This window comes from Macrotis lagotis, chromosome 4 (genome assembly GCF_037893015.1).
Source record: "Macrotis lagotis isolate mMagLag1 chromosome 4, bilby.v1.9.chrom.fasta, whole genome shotgun sequence".
Taxonomy (NCBI): Eukaryota; Metazoa; Chordata; class Mammalia; order Peramelemorphia; family Peramelidae; genus Macrotis; species Macrotis lagotis.
The window spans coordinates 185,788,002-185,795,230 of NC_133661.1; the positions used below are offsets into that span (position 1 = coordinate 185,788,002).

Here is a 7,229-nt window from a genome sequence, read left to right on the forward strand (position 1 = left end):
TAGACTTGTAGGCTTTTCCCATATTACTGTTAAAGGAACTTCCTCCCAACTAAATTAGCATCTAGACTTTTCTGTTCTCCACTGATAAATACTCTGAGGCTCCAAGCATTGGCGGGAATCTCACCCATGGAGAATTGATTCTGCCTGGGACTTCTCTCTCTCTCTCTCTCTCTCTCTCTCTCTCTCTCTCTCTCTCTCTCTCTCTTTCCTTCTTTCTTCCTTTCTTTCCCAAACCGGGACTTAACAGAAAGGCTGGACAAGAACTTGGGATCCCCCCAGCCACGGACTGTTCAGAGTTGGTGCTCCTCCGAATTGGTGATGTTATCTTTATCTTTTTCTTCTACTTTGATTATAGTATTACTAACCCATTGTCTTTAATGTATTAGTTGCTGTATTGGATGTTATTGTAATCAATCTACTCCTTGTGTTATGTAATTAAAATACTTTCATTTTTTACGAGTGTCAATGAGAGTGTCATTTGCAGGAACGAATCCGAACCTCATTTAAAATCACAATACATAAATTGGCATAGTCAGCAGGACTCGTTGTGCAAATGCTATTTAAGGAAAGTATAGAGATTCCTGTCCCTGTCGAAGTACCGGGATGGGAGAAACCCACCTTTTCTTCTTTAGCAAAGGTTTGGACTCAAAACACAGGCTCCTGTGAAAACTGGGAAAGCTGCTTTAGGGATGGAAAGCCTGGCCAATTTACTAAGTGCTTAAGTAAAATTACCATAGAAAAGGGAAAGGAGATGAATGGTATTTGCAGAAGGGGATGGGCTCTTTTAACCGAGGATGGAAGGTATGTCAGGCTTTGGACAAGAAGCAGGAAGAGAAAGTTCAAAGGGAGAAAGAATTGATTGATTTACAGGGGTAAATATATATGTATATAAAAGAAAAAAAGAAGAAAAGAGGGAGATTGATAAAAAGAAAGTTCATACTATGGTGGGGGATGCAGATACATATGATTTGGTTTTAGTTGGAGCAGCCCGCTTATAATACCTTAATCCAGAGGGTGCCCTTAGCTTCTTAGTGAAGCAGGCAAGCCTCTGGAAGAAGTTTTGGACAAAATCTCCCAACTGAAAAACTTAGGCAACTACACATATACTGATGGCAATAAATCTCGATATAGGAGTGATGAACATGCTGCTGGTCAGTCTGATTTTTGGTCTCTCATAAGGTTAATTAATTACTAAAGTTTAGTTCTGTTTTGTTTTGAAACTGGGGAGAGACCTCTTTGATGGATGGCAATCCTAGTATATTTAAAAAAAAAGAAATTTAGGTAAAACAAGTTAAAATAATGATGAAGGTAGGCCAATTACCCAAATAAGGAGTACTCAGTGATCATGGTTCTCTTTCTCCCAAAGTACATATTAGTACATTTTAAGGGGGATAACTCTCAATTTACCTGATGAAAAATTATTCTTGCAAAAGTACAAGGACCATCACAATCTGTAAAAATTTAAGTATACTAGGGAATTAGGGACATTGAAAAAATCTTGCCCAAGAATTTGTAAATAGAACTATGCCTATTTAGATGCAAAAGTAAGGTTTTAAATAAATGATTGGATCTGGTCGTGAACAGTATGTGTTAAAATAAAAGAAGAAGAAGAGGAAGGGGTGAATGAAGTCTGAAATATGCTTAGATAGTATGTTGAGAGAAAATGCAAGTTGTGTAGTCTGAATACTGGATTTAAGGACCTGTGAAGAGAATAATGAAAGGGGTGTAAAGAAAAATGAGGAGGCACAGAGAAGGTTGAGTTCTTTTTAATTTATGAAAATTAAAGCATGTAGAATGAAGGTATGAGTAAGTTTGACTTTGTATGAATAAGATGTTGGTTTTGGAAGTTTTGAAAACTGATTTAAAATCAATGTAAAGTAGGAAAGAACATAGAGAGCTATGAATCAACTAATAAGTTATGGAATTTCTTCTGGGATTGGGCAACCCAGATTTGTACTAAATTGAGATGTGTTCTTAAGGATGATTGGAGCAATTAAAAAAATTTTTTTTTATATATATTAGACTGCTACCTGTGGGAGAGAACTATACTCCTTTTGAATGATTGCTAGATGCATATTGGGCATTAGTAGAAATGGAACAATATCCCTTTAAATCATGAAGTTTTGTTAAGGCCCCAAATAACTATTATGAGCTGGATAAATGGAGACTCTGATCTCTCATATGATAGGACATGCACAGAAGTCCAGTATAATTAAATGGAAATGGTACATACAGAACAGAACTAAACCATGAGAATCTGGTGTCTTTCCCCTGCCTGAGAAAGTATCTGAATTAACCTCAGTGCAGTCTCCACTGACCACTCCCCCTTAAGGCAGTTTCACCAGTCAAATGGAATCAAGGATTTAATGCCTTGAGTACTGAACAAAAGAAACACACTTGGTGAACTGATAGCTCTGCTAAATATTTAGGACAAATTAGGCATTGGAAGGCTGTAACAAATAATATTTTAGAAAGAACAGGAAAGCAGTCAGTGGGCAAAACTGATGGCTGTATGTCAAGTATTGAAACAGGAGAAGGGGAAGTAATGTCATATTTTCTTTTTCCTCAGACACCTGGGTAGTGGCAAATGGCCTGACCACTTAGATGACCATGTGACATGCAAAAAAAATTGGAATTTTTATGGGAAACAAGTTTGGGCTTATGAAATGTGGAAAGATAAATGTATTTGGGTCCAATATACTAATGTCTCAGTCTTTCATGTAGATACCCATGCCAGTGTGTGGACACTCTGGAACATGAGTATAATGCCCAAGCTGATGAACTCTTAAAAGCAGAAGAAAAATTCCTGCAGATGATGCCCCTGGAAAATAGGGACGATTTGATGCTGGGAAAATGGATTCACATTACTGCAGGTCATCTTGGCGCTCTTGCATCTTACAGGTGAGCATTGGCTAGAGGAATTAATATTCCCTTAGATATTTTTAAACAGATAACTCCGGAGTGCCCTCAATGCCAGCTCTTCAGTCAGTGCTCTGTACCTCGGACTGTAACTGGAGAATTGGCTGGAAGCACTTTGCCTGCCCAAATTTGGCAGATAGATTATATAGGCCCATTGCCTCTAAATCAAGGGTGCCAATATGCCTGTACTTGTGTAGACACCTATTCAGGAATATTAATTGCTTGCCCATATAGATGAGCAACTCAAAAGAATACTTGTAAGACTATTGATATTATTTCCTTATATTATGGCACCCCCATGCAAATCCAAAGTGATAATGGAATTCATTTCAAAGGAAAAGAAATTGATATTTACTGTGGGTATAATAATATCAAATGGATATATCATATTCCTTATTATCTACAGGCAGCTGGACCTATTGAAAGAATGAATGGCTTATTGAAAGAAAAGTTGAGGAAAAAATTAGGAGGCAATAATTTGAATAAATGGAAGGAAAATCTATTTGAAGCTTTGAAGCAATTGTATAATAGACCATTGGCTGATGGAGAAGGTACTCCATTGTCCAGAATGATGACTCCTAACTTACAAATAAGGAAAGCATCTAACATTCCTACCATACAATGGTGGAAATTTCATAACAATGCTAGGGAACCTTGGAGGGCCTCACTTGGGTCCGCAGGTTATGATTTATATGTAGTGCATGATGTGGAAACAAAACCTCAAGGCCAATTATTATGTAATACCGGTATTGGGGTCAAACTACCTACTGGATATTATGGTCAACTATTCTCTAGATCCAGCTTGGCCAATAAGGCACAGGTACATGTACTGGGAGGAGTAATAGATAATGATTATAGAGGAGAAATTACAGTTTGTTTACATAATCCCTATGTGTCTGAAACCTACTTCTTTAAGACCAGGGAGAAGATATGTCAGATGGTTGTACTACCATACCTCATTGGACACTGGATAAAAAGAAATCAATCCCCTGATAAAATTACCAGAGGGGATTAAGGATATGGTAGCTAAGATGAAATACACTGGGTACCTGAGAAGATAATCCCAGGAACTAAAGTATGGATAAAAAGACATCCTACAGAAGCTCCTAGGCCAGCTGAGTTAATAGCTCAAGGGAATAACAACACAGTTATTGTTTATTATCCAGGAGGTAACTCTTGGTACTACATTCCATTAACCCAGATGTTTATTCACAATTAAGTGTCTCATAGGCTTCTGGCTTTATACTGAAGCACAGACTTGGACTCCGGGAGGTTGGCTAGCAAATTCAGGAATCCAGATCCGGTTGACATGGAAATATGCCACTAAATCTAGACAACAAGGAGATTTCATCTGTCCTGCATACAGCAAATGTAATATTGCTAATTGGACTATTGCTAATTGGTCTACTACTGATTCTAAATTTTATAGACCCCCATTACCTATGTCTGCCCTCCTAACAGGACCCTATCCTATAACTATTCTTATCTCTTCATTGGTTAATATCTCATATTGTATTACTCCTCTCTACTTTACGCTCCCAACATTATGGGATAAAAGGTTAACTGAAAATTGTACTACATGGAATATAAATAACTCCACCCTTAGTATAACTATTCCCCTTAATAATCAATATTTGTTTTGTGCCAATGCTTCTGTAATAACCAATCGCGATACTTCAGTACATTATTCATTATTATTGCCCAAAACACCATCCACTGATCATCCTCCATCTGTTGTTCGTGTCCCAAAATCATGTATTAATTCCTCTATTGCTCAGCACAAAATTGTACTTCATTATAATGTGTTCTTTCCACCTTTATTGCCTTGTTCTAGATTTAAAAGAGCCTGGTATGACACCCTATTTGGTGGGGCAGGAACAGGTTTGGGTATAGTAAATTCTATAGATCTTGAGACCTTGGCCAGCAGACTGCACAGTGCTGGACGGGATGTATCTCAAGCTTTGACAATTAATGCTAATTGGTTGCCCATGATGATCCTGCCACACCAAAATACTTTAAAATACCAAGGCCAGTTTTTAATGATAGCATTCTAGCTAATATACGGATTGATGCTAATATAAGTGCCCTGTTTAATTGGACCAAATGTTCTTTGCAAAACATGTATACTTTAATATAAAAAGAGAATGCTCAAAGGTTATTACAAGAAGGAGATACCAACATTTGGGATGCAGCATTACCCTATATGGCAAATTATTGGAAACAGATCAAGCCTGAACGAGCTCAGTGTACCTCCCTTTGGTGTAGTGGGACTGTAGTATATTATCAAGTTCATATATGGAAAATGATGTGTCAATTCCATGTGATTCCTTTTGTGTTACATGATTATTTTGCTTTACCACGTATAAATAGTAACTATATAGATCAAGACAATGTAAAGTATACTTTACAGGACTGTACTTTCACTAACAAAGGCATCATGTGTGAGATGATGAATAGGCAGATGGAACCCTGCCTTCTCTCACACTCCTCTAACCTTTGTGACTTAACTGTCTATCCTCTTTCTAACTTTTCAATGTTATATGAAGTATCTTCTCAACACATTTGTTTAACCTCTAATAATAGTACTGATTTAGCTTCTGTCTCTCAGAAACCTCCCTTTTCTGGATATTTTACTAACATCTCTTTTTTACACTGGCAGGGTGTAGATTTTTACTTTTCCCCTGATACAGATGTTGTTAAGAATTTGACTTGGGTACCCAAATTGTTATCTCTTCCCCATACTTCTTTATCTTTACAACCTTTAATTGCTGTTCTTAATCAATCTTATGTCCTAAAGAAGCTGTTAGAGTCTGATCAGCATGCTTTGAATGAACATCCAATACAGACTCACACAGTTGCAGGACATTTAGTCAAGGCCTCTCATTTAGTAACTTCTGATACTAATCAACATTGGTATGATTTCCTGTTTAAACCAGCAACTGCTACTAGATATTTTAACAGTTTAGCTATTCCTATGTTGTTGTTAATGATTTTCTTGTTATTATTATGCCTTTATAATTTTTATATGTATATTAAAATGAAACAAATTTACAATAGGTTTACTCCTATAGTGCCATCCTCATACATTTCTCATGACCTTAAGGCCAAATGAATAAGAAAATGAAGTTTTCTTATAAGTAAGTTCTCTTGAGCCTGTATGAGGATGTGCCTTCCTCACGAATTTAACTCCCCCCCCCCACCCCCGGACATTCCATAGGTGATTTGGCAGCATTTCAAAGACTCCAGGATCCAGCCACTCCTTGGAATACACAGGTAGTACTGGGGAGAACTGGCTATTCTCACAGTATTGACCTTATTCAAAGTAAAATCTTCTGGCCCACTATGGCATTTCCTTGAAGTCTTCAAACTGCTAGACTTGTAGGCTTTTCCCATATTACTGTTAAAGGAACTCACTCCCAACTAAATTAGCATCTAGCCTCTGTTCTCCACTGATAAATACTCTGAGGCTCCAAGCATTGGCTGGAATCTCACCCATGGAGAATTGATTCTGCCTGGGACTTTTCTTTCTCTCTCTTTCTCTCTCTCTCTCTCTCTCTCTCTCTCTCTCTCTCTCTCTTTCCTTCTTTCTTCCTTTCTTTCCCAAACCGAGACTTAACAGAAAGGCTGGACAAGAACTTGGGAGCCCCCCAGCCACGGACTGTTCAGAATTGGTGCTCCCCTGAATTGGTGATGTTATCTTTATCTTTTTCTTCTACTTTGATTATAGTATTACTAACCCATTGTCTTTAATGTATTAGTTGCTGTATTGGATGTTATTGTAATCAATCTACTCCTTGTGTTGTGTAATTAAAATACTTTCATTTTTTACGAGTGTCAATGAGAGTGTCATTTGCAGGAACGAATCCAAACCTCATTTAAAATCACAATACAATCACTAAGCATTAAATTCACAATGCCCAATACAATAGTTAATGTTTTTCAAATATGGTTCATTACTATTGGGCTTCTCTGACTGATGTCTGCGTTCAGTGAAGATGGAGAAAAACTACTTACCATAGTCTGAATGAAAACTTTTGTGAGAGTCCTCTAGTTTTCTCTAAATCCTTGTTCTTTAACTTTCTGAAGTTTTTGCCTTTTCTCTAAGATCTTTCCATTTATCTTCATAGCTTTATAGTTCAGAAATCAATGAAATCCTCTTGAGTACTGAAAAAAAGTCTCTGTACCTCTGTTCCCTTGTATGAGGATGATAATTCTTGCCTATGAACCTTTTGCAGATCAGAAAGAGACTGGAGAGTGAAACCGGAGAGTGAAAAGGGAAGTTGGATTAATTCACCACAGCAAAATAGACC

The 7,229-nt window shown here is 37.3% G+C and overlaps 1 long non-coding RNA gene across 1 annotated transcript; it reads left to right on the top strand.

Annotated features, from left to right (window-relative positions):
- LOC141520139 (uncharacterized) lies at window positions 1-6,685 on the top strand. Its single transcript, XR_012477549.1, has 3 exons — window positions 1-315; window positions 2,725-2,901; window positions 4,140-6,685. It is a non-coding gene; the product is annotated as an uncharacterized LOC141520139 (long non-coding RNA).
- Window positions 6,686-7,229: the final 544 nt, after the last annotated feature.